The sequence below is a fragment of the Schistocerca nitens genome, chromosome 7 (assembly GCF_023898315.1).
Source record: "Schistocerca nitens isolate TAMUIC-IGC-003100 chromosome 7, iqSchNite1.1, whole genome shotgun sequence".
In the NCBI taxonomy this organism is placed as follows: Eukaryota; Metazoa; Arthropoda; class Insecta; order Orthoptera; family Acrididae; genus Schistocerca; species Schistocerca nitens.
Window position 1 is genome coordinate 545892637 of NC_064620.1, and position 19403 is coordinate 545912039.

Genomic DNA, 19403 nt, shown 5'->3' on the forward strand with positions numbered 1-19403 from the left:
GCCTATACAAAATGGCCAGGGCAACATTAAATTATTACGTAACTAAATCATGGGCAGAAAAGGTACTTGCTACTTACAAAAACACAATTTAGAATGATTATTTTTATATGTATTCGAGATATTACTAGTATTACTACAGATAAATGTATTAGTTAGAAACCGTGAACAATAAGCGTCCGTCAGCTAGAACATCAGAACCAAGAAGGCAATGAAACAAAAAAGTTCATCCCTTTGGTACCAAATGACAAAGATACTACAAATTCCCGCTTCCATTGTTGAGTATCGATAACTTAATTTATACTCTTTTTTTCCGGAGGCTATGCTATAACACATTTCATTGCCATCTCATATTAATTCCTGAGCATGTGGAATAATACTTCGTGAAAAATTATAGTTTTGAACAAAATCACATGAAACTGGCATTGTAACCGAGATGTGACAAATTACAAACCCTATAACTTAAGGCTGAGAAACGTTGCTGTGCACGTTTAGCAGGAGGATGCTACAGGGCACGTCGCTCTGGTATCAGTAACCATGCTAAGAGGTCTCTTTTCTGGAAAACACTCATATCATTATTTGGGATCACTTATTGGCCATCACGTTTCCCAAACGTCACTCTTAATGATTTTTTTTTTTTCTGTGGCGTTACCTTACATTTAAGGTTCATGCGCATTGTCCGTAAACAACGAGCGACCGTAAGACAACAATTCAAAGCCAGGCAGACGCTGTTTCACAAAACGTGTCAGGTTGTGTGTATGTTTAGACAGCGTCTTTGAATGTGTAAGCCGGCCAAAGTGGCCGTGCGGTTAAAGGCGCTGCAGTCTGGAACCGCAAGACCGCTACGGTCGCAGGTTCGAATCCTGCATCGGGCATGGATGTTTGTGATGTCCTTAGGTTAGTTAGGTTTAACTAGTTCTAAGTTCTAGGGGACTAATGACCTCAGCAGTTGAGTCCCATAATGCTCAGAGCCATTTGAACCATTTTTTAGAATGTGTATTGACAACAATGAACACGATTTAATAAATGAAATTTTCTAAAAGAAACTTTGAAGTTTTTCAGGAGATTTCACATTTTGGAATAAAACAGTGTCTATTGGTAATACGTTCTGTTCTATTGGCCTTTAAACTCTGTGAGGTTTCGTTGGCCATCCGGTATTACGGCGAAGTCATATCCATGGCTGTATTCTCGCTGCAGATAAATCTGGAATGGATAGGGTTACTTATTTACTTGGTCCATCTAGCACAGATAATCCGTTAAAATAAAAAACCTAAGGCTAAGCTTAACGTATATCCCTAAATTATCTTTTATGATAACCGTTTTAGCGTTTCTGTGTTTTATATTTTCTTATTTTTCTTTTTACCCTTCATCCCGCATTGGAAGTTGTAGTCCGCCTTAAGAAGTGCAGTTCCGCCTCTTTCCCCACCCTCTGCCCCAACCGCCCCGCCACAAAGTTTCCATCTTAACTGCTTTCCGCTTGCCGCACCATTAAGGAAGGAAGTCATTTGCCCTTATTACTAGTACTTTAGCTTGAGCTTTTAGATACAGGATAGTTTCAAAGTCAGCTAGGTAGTTTTGAAAATACGACAGTATTTGGAGGTAAAGGCGTGAATCAACGGGCTGTGCTACTGCGTTTAATACAGCCAACGTGAGTACTGGGTTGCTTCTAAAATGTTTCAGGAAAGTTCTTAATAGAGAAAATGTCTGTTGATACTAATAGTTATAGAGCACTTAAATCTCGAAAGTTCAAATGAGACAGCTAATTAATTTTCAACCATAGGAGATCATTTCATTCCCTGGGTTCTATCTCTGTTGAATATGCATACATAAACCGTGAATCACTGTGCTATAAATTTTCAGATACAACTAACAACTGCATATCTACGAGGGCGTACTGAAAAGTAATGCCTCCAAATATCTTATGTGCAGACTCTTAAAGCGTTTTAAATAAAACAAACTTTATTAAGTTCAACATCTTTATTCTTCATGTCTACATATTTATTTCGCAACATAGTTACTGTTGTGGATTGGCAGGAGAGCCAACACACGAATGTTAGAGGAAGCCGAAAGGCACGCGTTTAAGCCCACGCAGGCTGGCGTGAGGTCTGGAACAGGACAAGGAGTTTAGACTTTAGAAAAAAGGATGTAGCTTGTGGAATACTTAACTTTAATCCATTAATGTTGAACGTAGCTCTTGTCTGTACATTATTTACAATATCAATAGTAACTGGACATGGCGCCTTTCTAGGTCGTAGCAAATGACGTAGCTGAAGGCTATCCTAACTATCGTCTCGGCAAATGAGAACGTATTTTGTCAGTGAACCATCGCTAGCAAAGTCGGTTGTACAACTTGGGCGAGTGCTAGGAAGTCTCTCTAGACCCGCCGTGTGGCGGCGCTCGGTCTGCAATCTCTGGTAGTGGCGACACGCGGGTCCGACGTATACTAACGGACCGCGACCGATTTAAAGGCTACCACTTCGCAAGTGTGGTGTCTGGCGGTGACACCACAGTTATCCTGGCGGCGAACACACATCTCCCAACGAAAGATTAGTTCGTTGATACCGTCACTGTAGAGTCTGACGTTATTGGCGGACGGAAGCCTTTGCTTGCACCGCTTCATCACCATCAAAGTGAAGTCCTCGAGGGTGTCCTTTGAGTTTTGGAAACAGATGAAAATCGGACGGGGCAAGTTGGGACTGTATGGAGGACGATCGATGATAGTGAACCCAGGGCATCGGATTGTTGTAGATGTCGCAGCGCTCGTGTGTGGTCTGCATTGTTATGGCGAAGGTGAGTATGCTCCATGTGTGGAGAAACTCTTTGAATTTGGAACTCGATTGCAGCATGCTGTTTCTCACGCACCGATACATTAACACTACACTCTGCCATGTTACACGCTGCAATTCGTAGCCCTCTAGCGGCAGAGGACCGTGAATACATGAACATGAAAAATAGCGTTGTAGAATGTTAATAAAAGTTTGTTTTACGCGGGGCGTTTGAACAGTCCCTGCGAAGTCCGAGAGTTGGCACCACCGTCGCGCATCGAGGTCAAGTTTAGTTAGTAGCATCTTTGGAAACACCGCACACCATATTGGTCTATTTATTTGTGTCTGGCATTCATGTGAATCAAGGAAGGTGAGTGATTGTCAAAAATTGGACGAAAAAGAATATCGTGTGGTGATTAAACATTTCTGTATGAAAGGCAAAACGGCTCAGGAGAATAAAGAGAAGCTTGATAAACATTACAGTGGCTCTGCACCTTCGATTAGAAGAGTTTATAAGTGGTTTCAAAATTTTCGGAGTGGCCACGTGGGCACAAGTGATGGTGAACTTTCTGGACGCCCTGCGGAGGTTATGACTCCAGAAATCATTGATAAAATCCATGATATGGTGATGGATGACAGAAGAGTTAAGATGCGTGAGATTGCTAGTGCTGTGGGCATCTCGAATGAACGGGTACATAATATTTTGCATAAACATTTGGACATGAGAAAGCTATCCGCAAGATGGGTTCTGCGATTTCTCACGGAATCGTGTGAAGTGTTGCAAGGATGGTTTGCAGCTGTTCAGGAAGAATCCACAGAACTTTAAGCGTCGTTGCGTCGTTTCGTCACTGTGGATGAAACATGGATACGTTGCTATACTCCTGAGACCAAACAACAATCTAAAAAATGAGTTACCAAGGATGAATCTGCACCAAAAAAGGCGAAGAGCACTCCTTCGGCCGGAAAAGTTATGGCGACTGTCTTTTAGGATTCGCAATGGATAACCCTCATCGACTATCTGGAAAAGGGTAAAACTATTACAGATGCATATTATTCATCCATATTGGGCCTTTGAAAACCGAGCTGCAAGAGAAACGCCGGCGATTGGGCCGCAAAAAAGTCCTTTTCCATCACGACAATGGACCAGCACACATCTCAGCATTTGTTGTCGCAAAATGAACCGAAATAGGATTCCAACTCGTTTCACATCCCCCCTATTCTCCAGACTTGGTTCCCTCGGACTACTATTTGTTCCCCAATTTGAAGAAATGGCTGGCGGGACAAAGATTTTATTCAAACAAGGAGGCGATTGCAGCTTGCAGCAACTAATAGCTATTTTGCAGACTTGGACAATTCCTATTATTCGGAAGAGATCAACAAATTAGAACAGCACTGGACGAAGTGTATAAGTCTAAAAGGAGACTATGTCGAAAAATAAAAAAAAGTTAACCACAAACATATAAGTAGTTTTTATTTTTTCACGGACTTTTCAAACGCCCCTCGTTTTTAAAACGTTTTAAGAGTTTTAAGATTTTAATTTCAGAGGCGTTACTTTTCAGTACGCCTTCGTACACTGCACGTCACCCGTAATGAACAAAGTGGGAACTCACTCAGAATGGTAAACTTTTATAGAAAATTGAGAGTAATGTAAATAATAACATAAATATTGTGGAAGTAAACCAGAAGTCCTGTATCATAGCATCTGTGAAAATGAAGATATTAGGCTAGTAGCCTTACAACTCAAAGACGCTAAATTATAAGGAGCAATCAAACAATTTCCGTTCAAAGGTCTTACAGTCCAGAATCGGTTTGCCAATCAGGCAAAATCGCCGTGAGCAATAATCACAACGACGCATTAGGTTGAAGATGCCTGTTTGTAAAAACACCGTGACCTGTTGCGTGAACAAGTCCGTAACTGCCTGCTGTAAATCCTCGACCGACAGCAATCGGCGACCCTTCAAGGCTCTTTTTAAGGGACTGAAGGAATGATAATTGCGTGGGGAGAGACCAGGAGTATAGGATGACTGCTCGAGTGTCTCCCAACTGAGTTGGCGAAACTTCTGCGTAAGGACATTTGCGGGATGGGGTCGTGCGTTATCATGAAGCAGCACCACGGAACTTGGCGTACCATTCCACAACTGTGGTTTTAGACACACGTGCTGCCCCATACATGTTCTTCATTCTCCAATAGATGTCTACCAGGCAAGAAAAGAATAACTGGTTGTTGGTCCTGTTTGGATGCATTTTAGTAATAACGTCGCCATCACGTTTACTAAATATATTTTGACGAGACGAAACTACTTTCGTCCTGCCATAATTGTGGGTTCTTCAATTGCTCAGTGACGTGACACATAGGATCTAAAACTCATGAATAAAAGTTTTACTAAACTTGGACACACTTCTTTGCCAAAGGAGTACTGCATAATTTACAGCTGCCATTGACTAGCAAAGTATCACTTGATGCACTAATTATCAACTGTTCTCTTGCAGTACAATGTTCAACATTTATCATAGTACAAGTTCAACAGAAATTTTAACAATTCGTTGGTCCTACACAAGTGTTGACTCCTTCAGATGAGGTCACAAACTGAGCTGAGCTCTTGCATGCTCGACACTACATTGACCTCAGTATGGGGACGTTACTATGCTGAGAGGGAAGTGTGGTCTTCTGGGCCGGCTGCGGTGGCCGAGCGGTTCTAGGCACTTCAACCTGGAACCGCACAACCGCTACGGTCGCAGGTTCGAATCCTGCCTCAGGCATGGATGTGTGTGATGTCCTTAGGTTGGTTAGGTTTAAGTAGTTCTAAGTTCTAGGGGACTGATAACCTCAGATGTTAAGTCCCATAGTGTTCAGAGCCATTTGAACCATTTTGGTCTTCTGGGGTGCCTCCAATCGGTTGTTGAGGATTGCAGTGAGCCCTCGCTGATTTCTGGGGAATCAATTCGCGTTGCCAACTTTGGTGTGGCACCACCAACTCTAGACAATACCACAACAGTATATTGTGGTAGAGTTGCAATGGGTCAGGATGCCCTGTGTGTCGTTAGGGGCTTGATGACGAAGTAGGATAGTTGACGCGGAACCAGGTGGACAGCTGACATCACAGAAATATTGCGAAAACAACAGCCCTTTTATTAATCACAAGCAGTACAGCTCCAGAAGTGACGCCTCACTCGGTCAACACCTGGCCATGGATGGTGGTGTGTGCTGAGCCTCAGCACACAGCCTCAGGGGATAGCTTCAGAGAACGGCCAGCTCATGGAATCACCAGGTGGGGCAGGTGGCAGCGATAATGAGACGTTGTCAGCACATTTGGAGAGAGTAGTGCCGCGTCACGCATGGGCAGGCGACAAGCTCTGTAGAAAGTTGGCCTCGCCGTTTGGCGCAAGTGCATGCCTCAGTGCTGGAAGCATCCAGTGGCAGAGTGTGAGCACGCAGTGCAAGCTGGCGATCAGCAGTGAGTTAGGCACAAGTGCTAGCCTTGACCCCTGGGTAGGCGTCCTAGTATTCGGTAGAAGTCTGTTCTGGCGTAACCACAAGCGCAGGAACGAAGAAGAAGAACGCAAGACCAGAGAGGACAGTGAGGCGTCGTCAGCCAATAGCCCGCTGATGAGGACCACGCCCCGACAGGAGCGACCTCTGCAACAAGAGGATATAAGCGCCGCCCCTGCCTGCCTCGGCCGCGCAGTATTAGGACAGCATTCGTACGGTTGTTCAAAAATGTTCAGATGTGTGTGAAATCTTATGGGACTTAACTGCTAAGGTCATCAGTCCCTAAGCTTACACACTACTTAACCTAAATTATCCCAAGGACAAACACACACACCCATGCCTGAGGGAGGACTCGAACCTCCGCCGGGACCAGCTGCACAGTCCATGACTGCAACGCCCAAGACCGCTCGGCTAATCTCGCGCGGCCGCACGGTTGTAGACCGGAACTCGCAGTACAGTTGTTAGTGATCCACAAACTGTGTGTCAAACTTGCATGAATATTGTCTATAGCACAGGACTCAGATTTTTGTTGCAAGTTGCCCATCGCTTGTGACACCATTGTTATTTCAAAGTTAAGTATTGTCAATCCGCTTTATTGGAATAAACTACTAATGCTCTTTGCTTGAAATGTTGTATAGCATTCCGAGAACGCAGGATCCCCTAGGCACCCTATACGAGACGCGTGGGCAAGGCCTCACAAACTCAGCCAGCTGTAGCAGATGGCCCACAGCTGGATGGCAACAATTTGGCTGCTTAACGGTTCATGCATACAAGTTTCTGACAATAATAATTTATAGAAGATAGCGAAAGAAAATTGAGCATGGCTACACGATAATCTGTTTGGCTTTAGGAAAGGTAAAGGCGCCAGGGAGGAACTTCCAATGTTGCGGTTGACAATGGAAGCAAGATTAAAGGAAAATCAAGACACGTTTGAACCGTGGTGCCATTGAATTAGTAGACTGTTCTGTCTGGCGCCTTTGGCTCAGGTGTAGTATCGATTATCCGTCTTTGGGCCTAAATGGTTCAAATGGTTCTGAGCACAATGGGACTTAACATCTGAGGTCATCAGTCCCCTAGAGCTTAGAACCATTTAAACCTAACTAACCTAAGGACGTCACACACATCCATGCCCGGGGCAGGATTCGAACCTGCGACCGGATCCAGACTGAAGCGCATAGAACCACTCGGCCACAGCGGCCGGCTCTTGCGACCGCATTGCCAGTATCTATGAGGAAGAGTTGGTATCTGTGTGTTGTGTCCTTAGAAGGTCTTTGCTTGCCGATATATATACGGGGTTCGCTGGCCCGAGAAAGTTTGGGGATTGGCGGAAGCATCGGGACAAGAGGTGGTCACGAGATCCGAGAGGCCGAAGCTGCGAACTGCACAAGGAGGGCCTACGCAGAGCGAAGATATCGGAGTACTTCAGTGAGGTCAGCTGCGACTACAAGCAGCAGACCGACATCCCGTCAGCTGGTTGGCAACATTTGTGTCGGATGACTGGTCGTAGTCTGGCTGCCCTCTTATACCTAGCTTCCATCAGCAACCGCTACGACGCACCGTGGATCCACGGTGCGTCGTAGCGGTTACTGATTGGTGCTGATGGAAGCCAGGTATAAGAGGGCAGCTGCTTGCTGATAAAGGGGAGTAACATTCTGTAATCCTTGTGGTGATTTGTGTCATTGTCTATCTGCCCTCCTTATTATTTTCTGGTTGGTACCTGACCCTCAGAGTTTTACTCGGTCGGTTCTTTGGTCGTAAATATGGATCGTAGTATTGTACTAAGACACTAGTTGTCGTTTAAAAATTTTTCCCGTTATTATATTGCCTTTCCTTATTATTTTCTGGTGTGTACCCGGCCCTCAGAGTTTTACGCGATCGGCTCTTTGATCGTAAATATAGACTGTAGTATTGTACTAAGATAGTAGTTGTTGTTTGAAAATTTGTCCCGCTTTAATATTGCATTTTCTTTCTGGTTTGTATCCGATCATTAATGATCTAAAGAATCAGCTCCTGGTTGCAAATACTGCCCGAACAATTGTACTAAGGCACAGGTTGCCGTTAAACAAAAGAGGGACCTTGTGGATAGATTTAGATGTTAACCGGTTCAGTTCTTTCACTGTAATTACGTTGTCCAGTCACTAATCATAATCTGAACAATCTGTTGTTCTAAGCTGTGCGTTGCTGTGTTTGAAAGATCGGGTCATTATTAGTGTATTTTAGCTGAATACAGTGGTTCCACTGAGTTCTCGAGTAATAGATGTTCACAAGTAATGTTTTAAGACGCTCCTTCAGAGCAGTCCTAACAACTGACAATCAGTTTAACTTTGAAAATATTAACAGCCAACTGTCACCATTGCTTAAGCCAAGCGAAGATTGTCAAAAGAGACGGATTGTGATCCAATCGTATCTTGGTTGTCGATTTAAATTAAGAAATTGGTTGCTTTGAAGAAAGCCTTATAATTGTCATGTTGTTTCTTAATCTGTTTAATCTTTAATCTGAATCACTCTTGTCATCAATGGTGCTTATATAGGTTTTATGTGTTGCTGAATGGCATTTAATAAGAGAGATTGTGTCCAGCGCGATAGTAAACACCGCTGTTTCACCCGATAACGGGCGGGTAGAAGGTCCAACTGTCTTGTAGAATTTTGCCAAGATGTTGATTTTGTAAACAAAAAAGCTTTGGTTGTATACTGTTAAATAAACAGGTTGTGTGAAAAGAAAGTTATATATCCTCTCTTAGACGTTTTCCTTAATTCCGGTAAGTAACGCGTATCAACGTTCATAGGATTTGTCAACAATGTCAAATGGAGCAAGGAGTTAGAGAAACAGAAAAATAGAGATAAGCTATAGAGCAAGATAGGCAATATACATAATGTACAAGAGCCAAGAGGGAACAATAAAAGTGGATTAAAAAGGGTGTAAGACAGGGATGTAGTCTTTTGCCCCTAATGTTCAATCTATATAATGAACAAGCTATGATGGAAATAAAAGAAAGGTTTAAAAGTAGAATCAAAATTCAAGGTTAAAAGATATCAATGATACGATTCGCTGACGACATTGCTGTCCTTAGTGAAAATGAAAAAGAATTAAAGGAGCTGCTAAATGGAATGAAGTCTAATGAGTACAGCAAACAGACTGAGGTTGGTGGGTTGATTCGGGGTAGGGGACCAAACGACGAGGTCACCAGTCCCATGGGATTATGAAGGATGGGGAAGGAAGGTGGCCGTGCCATTTCAACGGAATCATCTCAGTATTTGCCTGAAGCGATGTAGGGAAATCACATAAAACGTAAATCAGAATGGCTGGGCGTGGGTTTGAACCTCTGTTCTCCCAAATGCGAGTCCAGTGTGCTATCCACTGCGTCACCTCGCTTGATGGAGTAAATCGAAGAAAGACTAATGAGAAGTATCAGAAATGAGAACTATGAGAAACTTAACATCAGGATTGGTGATCACGAAATAATTAAGGAACTCTGCCACCTAGGCATAAAAAAAACCATGACGGATGTAGCAAGGAGAACATTAAAAGCAGACTAGCACTGGCAAAAATGGACATTCTGGCCAAGAGGTTTCTACTGGTATCATACATAGGCCCTAATTTGAGGAAGAATTTCTGACAACGTGCGTTTGGAACAAATCACTGTGTGACGGTGAAACATGAGGGAAAACCGGAACATAAGAGAATCAAAGCATTTGACATGTGGCGATGCAGACGAATGTTGAAAATTAGGTGGACTGAAAAAGGTGAGTAACGAGGATGTTCTATGCAGAATCTGGGAGAAAAGGAACATGTGAAAAAACTGACAAGAAGGACAGGATGGTGGGACATATGTTAAGACATCAGGGATTAACTTCTTTGGTACTAGAGGGAGCTGTAGGGGATGAAACCTGTCTGCATGTCAAGAGACAGCACTGTCTTTCCGTTAGAAGGACCACACTACTTCTTCAAGACTGCATGGAAATCCACTACTTCCTTGTACAATTTCATTTGTGCAAAAAAAAAAAAAAAAAAAAAAAACAAAAAAAACTGCAGTTACTACTGTGATGAACAGGTCTGTCTTTATGGAATGTGAGGACAATGGACAATTTTTGCTTTTGACCAACAGTGAATTAATAAGTGTGTGCATTTGATATATTTGTTATCGTTAATATAAAAAACTTTAGCAAATCAGTGTTGGGCGCTGCCCAAAACAATTTGTAAAATTTACGCCACGTAGCGCTCTGTATGAAAATCGCTGACTGCGCCGTGTGCAGTCTGTGGCTCGTTGGGCTCATTGTTGGGCAGTTGGATGTGAACAGCGCGTAGCGTTGGGCAGTTGGAGGTGAGCCGCCAGCAGTGGTGGATGTGGAGAGAGAGATGCTACAGTTTTGAAAAATTACCATAAGCAGACGATCTGGATGTGTGTCCGCCAGAAAAAGAAAATTTGTAAAGATGGATGTCATGAATTGATAGATATATATATGATGACTTTTGAACATTATTAAGGTAAATACATTGTTTGTCCTGTATCAAAATCTTTCATTTGCTAAGTATGCCTGTCTGTAGTTAGTGCCTTCAGTAGTTAGAATCTTTTATTTAGCTGGCAGTTTTGGCGCTCGCTGTATTGCAGTAATTCGAGTAACGAAGATTTTTGTGAGGGAAGTGATTCATGAAAGGTATAGGTTATTGTTAGTCAGGGCCATTCTTTTGTAGGGATTATTGAAATTCAGACTGCATTGCGCTAAAAATATTGTGTGTCAGTTTAGTGATGATCAGAATAAGTAAAGAGAAAACTGTTTGAGTATGTTGAATTTTGCTCAGCTGTTTGAAAATCAAAGAACGTAGAAGTTTTCCAGCACAGTCATTTATAAATTTTTCAAAGGGGACGTTTCACTTAAAAGGATTTATTTATTGTTTTGCGGCAAGAGCTAATTTTACTGAATATTATTTTATTGTATGAGAGGTCAAAATTTTAATAAAATTGAACGCGAATTCCTGGTTTTGTTTTCTGAGGCATGCACTGTTATTATTATGTATGAAACATATTGTCAATAAAATAAAATTGTTAACACAATCACCAGCCAAATTCCACTGCCACTGAAATGCTCTGTTACAGGGTACAAGAAACTGAGGAGATTCTTAGTTACACTATGTAAGTTAGAGAAATGACTTGTTACAGAAATACATGAGCGACAGAAAATAAGAGAGAGAGAACCGCACACACATTAGTCTCACTGATTCAACATGGAGCCGACGTAGCCCAGCGCTGAGTTCGAAATTAAAGTACTCTAGAATGGCAACATCACTGGATTCTCACGTGATAAAATCGACAAAGAAAGCACTTGGAATAGAAATCAAAATCCCTTCTGTATCTGCTTTATTAATCATACATAGTTGGTATTCCTGAGAGATATTGAGTCAACCTTATCTATGATAATGATGTAGGCCAAGTTAATGAATTAAAATTTGTGCCAGCAATGGGATTCGAACGCAGTTTTCCTTACTAGTCAGATGCATTATCCGTTACACTATACTGACAGTGAAGACAGCATATCTGCAGAAGGCCCAGGTTCGAATCCTTGGGATATATCATTACTCATCTATGGTGTTCAGAGAGAAGAAAGAGATACTGTGGAAGCATTTATTCGATATGGAGTGCCCTCAACTGACACTCACAACAAGTGTCTCGTCATGCAAAGAAAGAATCTCCAAATGCAACAATTAAACCAGCATTCTGTACCTGAATGACAAGCATAATTTCTTCTGTAGTGGAGAGAAGAAAGAGACACTGTGAAGGCAGTTATTCGACATGGAGTGAATCTGACTCTCACAAGAGATGGTTCGTCACACAGAGAAAATACCCCAAATACGTATAAATAATTAAATTTGATGTTCTACATTATACGAGAAAAAATCTCGTGAAAGCATTCAAATAACACCTGGGAATACGTACAGAAGTCGTTACCATCTTCTACCGGATTTTCATGCTATGTGTACTACTTAACTTCTTGGTGTGTTCAAGTACTCTCCCTCCAGCGTTTGGCAATCTCTCATTCACCAGCCCACTGCTTCTAATGGTCTTATTAGGGCCAGAGAGATACACAACTAACAATTACAGCTGTGGAGGATGCATGTGTTCTGTGGCGTGGGTTGGAGTGAGAGAAATCCACTTGAAGACTGTAGCACTACTTCAGTACTTCCCAGCAGTTCGTGTTACGAGGTCATGTCCATATGCGCCGCTGCTGGAAAATGGGTCTCTGAACACAGACACCGGTGGTGAAGTGTTGTCATGAAGGCGAATGCAGCTGCTACGCTTAGGACAGTGTGGGAGTAGCGTGAGATTGTGTGGTAAGCAGCCTTGGCTGGTGAGCGAGCTACACCAGGAGCTGTTGTGGCAGATTGCAGATTCGCCCAGGCAATCGAGTGCAGGATGGCTGGCAACCTGCCCCGGCCATAGCCGATACCTCTGCAGAGCAAACGTCGGTCTAGCAGCTGGCTGGTCGAGAATAGCGCTGGGAGGTGCCCCAATGGCTCAATGGCTAGGAGGGCCTCAATTCGACCCTTGGTGCCTTTAGATGTGGCTGGGCCCCCACTGGCAGGCGGCCGTTCAGGATGATGGTGAAGTTGTAGGAACCTCACGATGGATGCGGACACTATGACCATCGATGACTCGATAGCTTAGCGATTTAATGTCCTGCCTGTCTGGACAGGCAGCATTTATATGCATCAAAGCGTATTTGTTGTGAGATTGATGCCGATACAGTCACATGCACCACATGCTGCAGTGCTCTTGGTTTCAATAGCAGATCGGGCACTGACAGGTAGCCAGGCAGCGGTGGACAGCGTGTGCCATGGCGCAATGCTATGCCAGCGTGCGGGAGCAAGTGTCCCTTTTACGACATAGAACCCTAGTTTCTAGGTCTGAGCTCTCACGATGCCAGCCTTAGATGAATGATGCATCACAGTTTCTCTGCCCAGCGATTACAGAATCGCAGACACATTATTCAGTTGCTTTGAAACTACAAGCAGAATTTTTAAAGATAGCTAAGAAGGGTCCCAACTACTATTACTGTGGTTAGGGCTGGGCACGTGATATGCCAGCGAGGACGTCCGTAGACACTGAGAGCATTGTGTGTCGCCGTGTGACAAGATGCGCGCGCTGCTCACAGTCTCTTATTCGCAACCATGACTGGAGACTGTCAATGATGCACGATCGGCTGATGCTCGAGTTTGTACTCACTTTACAAGTAGTCCGCGGATTATCGTAATTATTACAAGACGACAATGCAACGAATACTTATGATTCAATATAGCACGTGCGGCTTATTTCAGGAAGTACACCCTTAAATAACAGTGCCATCGAATGAAACAGTTATAAGTTAGCGTATAACAGTTCGGTCGTTAAGAACATCAAATTAATTTCCATTGGCGTGCAAGCTTTTATCTGTCACCTATTTACGTAAGACTTAGCATATAATTACACTGAGGAGCCAAAGAAACTGATACATCTGCCTAATATCGTGTAGGACCTCAGTGAGCACGCTGAAGTGGCGCAACGCGACGTGGCATGGACTGGACTAATGTCTGAAGTAGTGCTCGAGGGAAATGACAATATGACTCCTGCAGGGCTGTCCATAAATCCGTAAGACTTCGAGGGGGTGAAGATCGGAACAGCACGTTGGAAGGGATCCCAGATATGCTCGATAATGTTCATGTCTGGGGAGTTTGGTGGTCAGCGGAAGTTTTTAAACTCTGAAGAGTGTTCGTGGAGCCCCTCTGTAGCAATTCTGGACGTGTGGCGTGTTGCATTGTCCTGTTCTAATTGCCCAAGTCCTTAATAATGTACAATATACATGTATGGATGCAGGTGATGAGACAGGATGCTTACGTACTTGTCACCTGTCAAAGTCGTTTCTAGACGTATCAGGGGTCCCATATCACTACAACTGCACATGCCCACACCATTACAGAGCATCCGCCAGCTTGGACAGTCCCCCGCTGACATTTAGGGTTGAGGTTCTCTCCATACCCGTACACGTCCATCCTCTGCATACAATTTGAAACGAGACTCGTCCCACCACGCAACATGTTTCCACTCATCAACAGTCCCATGTCGGTGTTGACGAGCCAGAGCGAGGCGTAAGGCTTTGCTTCGTGCAGTCATCAAAGCCCATATCGATGATGTTTCGTTGAATGGTTAGAGCGCTGACAGTTGCTGATGACGCAGCATTGAAATCTGCAGCAATTTGCGGAAGGGTTGCACTTCTGTCACGCTGAACAATTCTATCCAGTCGTCGTTGATCCCGTTCTTGCATGGTCTTTTTCTGGCCGCATCGATGTCAGAGATTTGATGTTTTACCGGATTCCTGATATTCATGGTACACTCGTGAAATTGTCGCACGGGAAAAATCCCCAATTCTTCCCTAAGTCGGAGATGCGGTGTGCCGTGGCTCGTGCGCTGACTGTAACACCACGTACAAAGTCACTTAAATCTTGATAACATGCCCTTGTAGCAGTAGTAACCGATCTAAGAACTGCGTCAGACACTTGTTGTCTTATATAGGCGTTGCCGACGCAGCGCCTTGTTCTGTCTGGTTACATATCTCTGTATTTGAATACTCAGGCCTATACCAGTTTCTTTCGCGCTTCAGTGTATTAGGTTGTAAAACTATCCTATTGTTTTTCTATGTTTGTCAGTGAGTGAAATTTTTCCCTGTGCGACGAACTCGTACTTTGAAACTACCTGGCACATCAAAACTGTGTGCCGGACCGAGACTCGAACTCGGGAGCTTTGCCTTTCGCGGGCAAGTTCTCTACCAACTGAGCTACCCAAGCACGACTCACGCCCCGTCCTCACAGCTTTACTTCTGCCAGTATCTCGTCTCCCACCTTCCAAACTTTACACAAGCTCTCCTGCGAACCCTGCAGAACTAGCACTCCTGAAAGAAAGGTCGGGGCGTGAGTCGTGCTTGGGTAGCTCAGATGGTAGAGCACTTGCCCGCGAAAGGCAAAGGTCCCGAGTTCGAGTCTCGGTCCGGCACAATGTTTTAATCTGCCAGGAAGTTTCATATCAGCGCACACTCCGCTGCAGAGTGAAAATCTCATTCTGAACTCGTATTTCGTTCGAAATACCTAAAGGCAGTTGCACACGTTCAGATGATACCAGCAGACGATAAAGAAAGCGACTGAGTGTTTGCAATTCGGTAGAGGCGCAACACGGCGGCAAACAAACAAATAAAAAACCGTTGTTTCACTGCCTAATTGCCGAAATGAGCTCTGCAGCGCCGGAATATAATACGCACAGCAAAAAAAGTTTTGCATCACCTCCGTTCCGAAAGTTCCGGAACCTGCACAGAAAACGGGAATACAGATCAAATAAACATCTTTTCCGCCCTTTTTATTGCTCATTAAACCCACACATTGCATGTTGTACCACCATACAGCGAGACCTTCAGAGGTGCTGGTCCATATTGCTGTACACACCGGTACCTCTAATACCCAGTAGCACGTCCTCTTGCATTGATGCATGCCTATATTAGTCGTGGCATACTATCCACAAGTTCATCACGGCACTGTTGATCCAGATTGTCCCACTCATCAACGGTGAATCGGCATAGATCCCTCAGAGTGGTTGGTGGGTCACGTCATCCATAAACAGCCCTTTTCAATCCATCCTAGGCATGTTCGATATGGTTCATGTCTGGTGAGCATGCTGTCCACTCTAGTCGAGCGATGTCGTTATCCTGAAGGAAGTCATTCACGAGATGATCACGATGGGGGCGCGAATTGTCGTCCATGAACACTTATGCCTCGCCAATATGCTGCCGATATGGTTGCATTATCGGTCGGAGGATGGCATTCAAGTATCGTACAGCCGTTACGGCGCCTTCCATGACCACCAGCGGCGAACGTCGGCCCCACATAATGCCACCCCAAAATAGCAGGGATCCTCCACCTTGCTGCACTCGCTGGACAGTATGTATAAGTCGTTCAACTTGTCCGGGTTGCCTCCAAACACGTCTCCGACGATTGTCTGATTAAAGACATATGTGACATTCATCGGTGAAGAGACCGTGATGCCAATCCTGAGCGGTCCATTCGGCAAGTTTTTGGGTCCATCTGTACCACGCTGCATGGTGTCGTGGTTGCAAAGATGGACCTCGCCATGGACGTCGGGAGTGAAGCTGCGCATGATGCAGCCTACTACGCACAGTTTGTGTCGCAACAAGACATCCTGTGGCTCCACGAAAAGCATTATTCAACATGGTGGCATTGCTGTCAGGGTTCCTCCGAGCCATAATCCATAGGTAGCGGCCATAAAAAAATGGTTCAAATGGCTCTGAGCTCTATGGGACTCAACTGCTGAGGTCATAAGTCCCCTAGAACTTAGAACTACTTAAACCTAACTAACCTAAGGACATCACACACATCCATGCCCGAGGCAGGATTCGAACCTGCGACCGTAGCAGTCGCGCGGCTCCGGACTGAGCGCCTAGAACCGCTAGACCACCGCGGCCGGCAGGTAGCGGCCATCCATTGCAGTAGTAGCCCTTGGGCGGCCTGACCGAGGGAGGTATGTCATCGACAGTTCCTGTCTCTCTGTGTCTCCTCCATGTCCGAACAACATCGCTTTGGTTCACTCCGAGACGCCTGGACACTTCCCTTGCTGAGAGCCCTTCCTCACTCAAAGTAACAATACGGACGTGATCGAACAGCGGTATTGACTGTTTAGGCAAGGTTGAACTACAGACAACACGAGCCGTGTACCTCCTTCCTAGTGGAATGACTGGAACTGATCGGCTGTCGGACGCCCTCCGTCTAATAGGCGCTGCTCATGCATGGTGGTTCACACATTTGGGCGTTTTTAGTGACATCTCTGAACAGTCAAAGGGACTATGTCTGTGCTACAATATCCACAGTCAACGTGTATGTTCAGGAGTTCCGGGAACCGAGGTGATGCAAAACTTTTTTGATCTAAGTACATTGTACAGTCTGGCAGAAGTTGAAAACAGAATGAAACGTTCCAATTTCTGTTTTTTAGTTCAGTGGAGAAGCGGGCGAGAGAAGGGGACGTATGAAGATCAAGGGAAACAAAATATCACTCTCGTGGACTCAGTTTCCTCGTCACAAATATCAGTCACAGTAATAAGTGAAAAACACATACTTTCTTATTAAACATCTATTAGCTTAGTACACTTAATCTTACACAGAAACGGTGAGTTCAGCGCTGATTATGAAAGAGAAAGAAACATCTGTATTCATCACTCTAGAATCGTGTTTAAATGTTTTATTCGATGTTTTGAGTGAGATTACTGATCATCATACGCAATGCTACTGTCACTTGAATGTCAGCAATACTACTCCAAGCTTTGAGTTTAGTAATTTTATCGTTGAAAAAAACGCTTTTCATAAATCTGGAGTCTCGAGCATACTGCACACTCGAGCAGATGCTGGAAACAACTACGGTAACTGCTCTCGAGGGAAGTCCTTGTAAAGCATTTCATTGTTTTCTGCAGTGCAAAACTTCTCCCTTGGTACACGACAACAACTAAGCTCCAACTGACTTTCAGGAGGTGCACTTCTAACGCCCACTGCAAAAGGAGTTGCAAAATCCTAAAATAAATTTCGAATCGATTTAGATGAACAAGTCTGCTATCAAAATTTTCGAACAAAACTTGTAATTCCGTAAGAAATTCGTCAAACTTCCGCTCAATGTCTCATTTTCAAGATTTATGTAAGTTCTAACCACTGCAACGTTCGAAAAGTGCACAAATGACCATTGTAATAGTTTCTTTATCCACAACAGCAGTTTTCTTCGAAAACCAAAAACGGTTTCAAAAACATCGGTAGTGAATACCCTGCAAAGTTGTACTCACGACATTCAGGTGCTTTGAAAAGTCAGTTAGAAAAATGGGTCAAATGGCTCTGAGCACTATGGGACTCAACTGCTGTGGTCATTAGTCCCCTAGAACTTAGAACTACTTAAACCTAACTAACCTAAGGACATCACACACATCCATGCCCAAGGCAGGATTCGAACCTGCGACCGTAGCAGTCGCACGGTTCCTGACTGCGCGCCTAGAAAAAGTCAGTTAGAAACGCACGATCTAATATCCGTTGAGGATCATCACTTTCGTTTTGAAATACTAAACTCCTCATCAGGCATTTTCTTTTCACTACTTCTGATCCACCAAGAACGTCAATAGCACTTCGATATCGGCAACATTTACCGACACGAAGAGCACAGAAGCTCCATGCCTATTCAAACACAGAGATATGTAAACAGGCACTATACGGCGCTGCGTTCGGCAAGACAACTAGCGTATGGCGCAGTTGTTAGATCGCATACTGCTACTACAACGGCAGGTTATCAGGATTTAAGGGAGTTCCAACGTCGTGTTATAGTCGGCGCACGAGCGATGGGTCACAGCATCCTCCGAGGTAGCGATGAAGCGGAGATTTACCCGCACGACCATTTCACGAGTGTATCGTAAATATCAGCAATCTGGTAAAACATCGAATCTCCGACATCGCTGCGGCCGAAAAAAGATCCTTCAAGAACTGGACCAACGACGATTGAAGAGAATCGTTCAGGGTGACAGAAGTGCAACCCTTCCGCAAGTTGCTGCAGATTTCAATGCTGGGCCATCAACAAGTCTTAGCTTGCTAAACATTCACCGAAACATCATCGATATGGGCTTTCAGAGGAAGGCCCACCCGTGTACCCTACCCCACCCCAATGTGTTAGAAGTATCCTAAAATGATAGAAGTTTAATAAAAAGGGCAAGAGCAAGATAGCAAGACTGTTTTAGTAGCCAGATCACACCAACGGTGGGAGTCACTAATTATGAAGAAGGAAATACCCAGAGTGAAATCATTCCAAAACGGCGAGCCGTTATGCTAAGGTTGGGGAAACCTGCACACTAAAATAAATAATACATTTAATTTAGCCACTATAATCTAAACTGAAACGCCAAAGAAACTGGTGTAGGCACGCGTATTCAAATACAGAGATATGTAAACAGGCAGAATACGGTGCTGAGGTTGGCAACGCCTATATAAGAAAAAGTTTCCGCCGCAGTTGTTAGATCGGTCACTGCTGCTACAATGGCAGGTTATCAAGATTTAAGGGAGCTTGAGGGTGGTGTTATGGTCGGCGTTTGAGCGATGG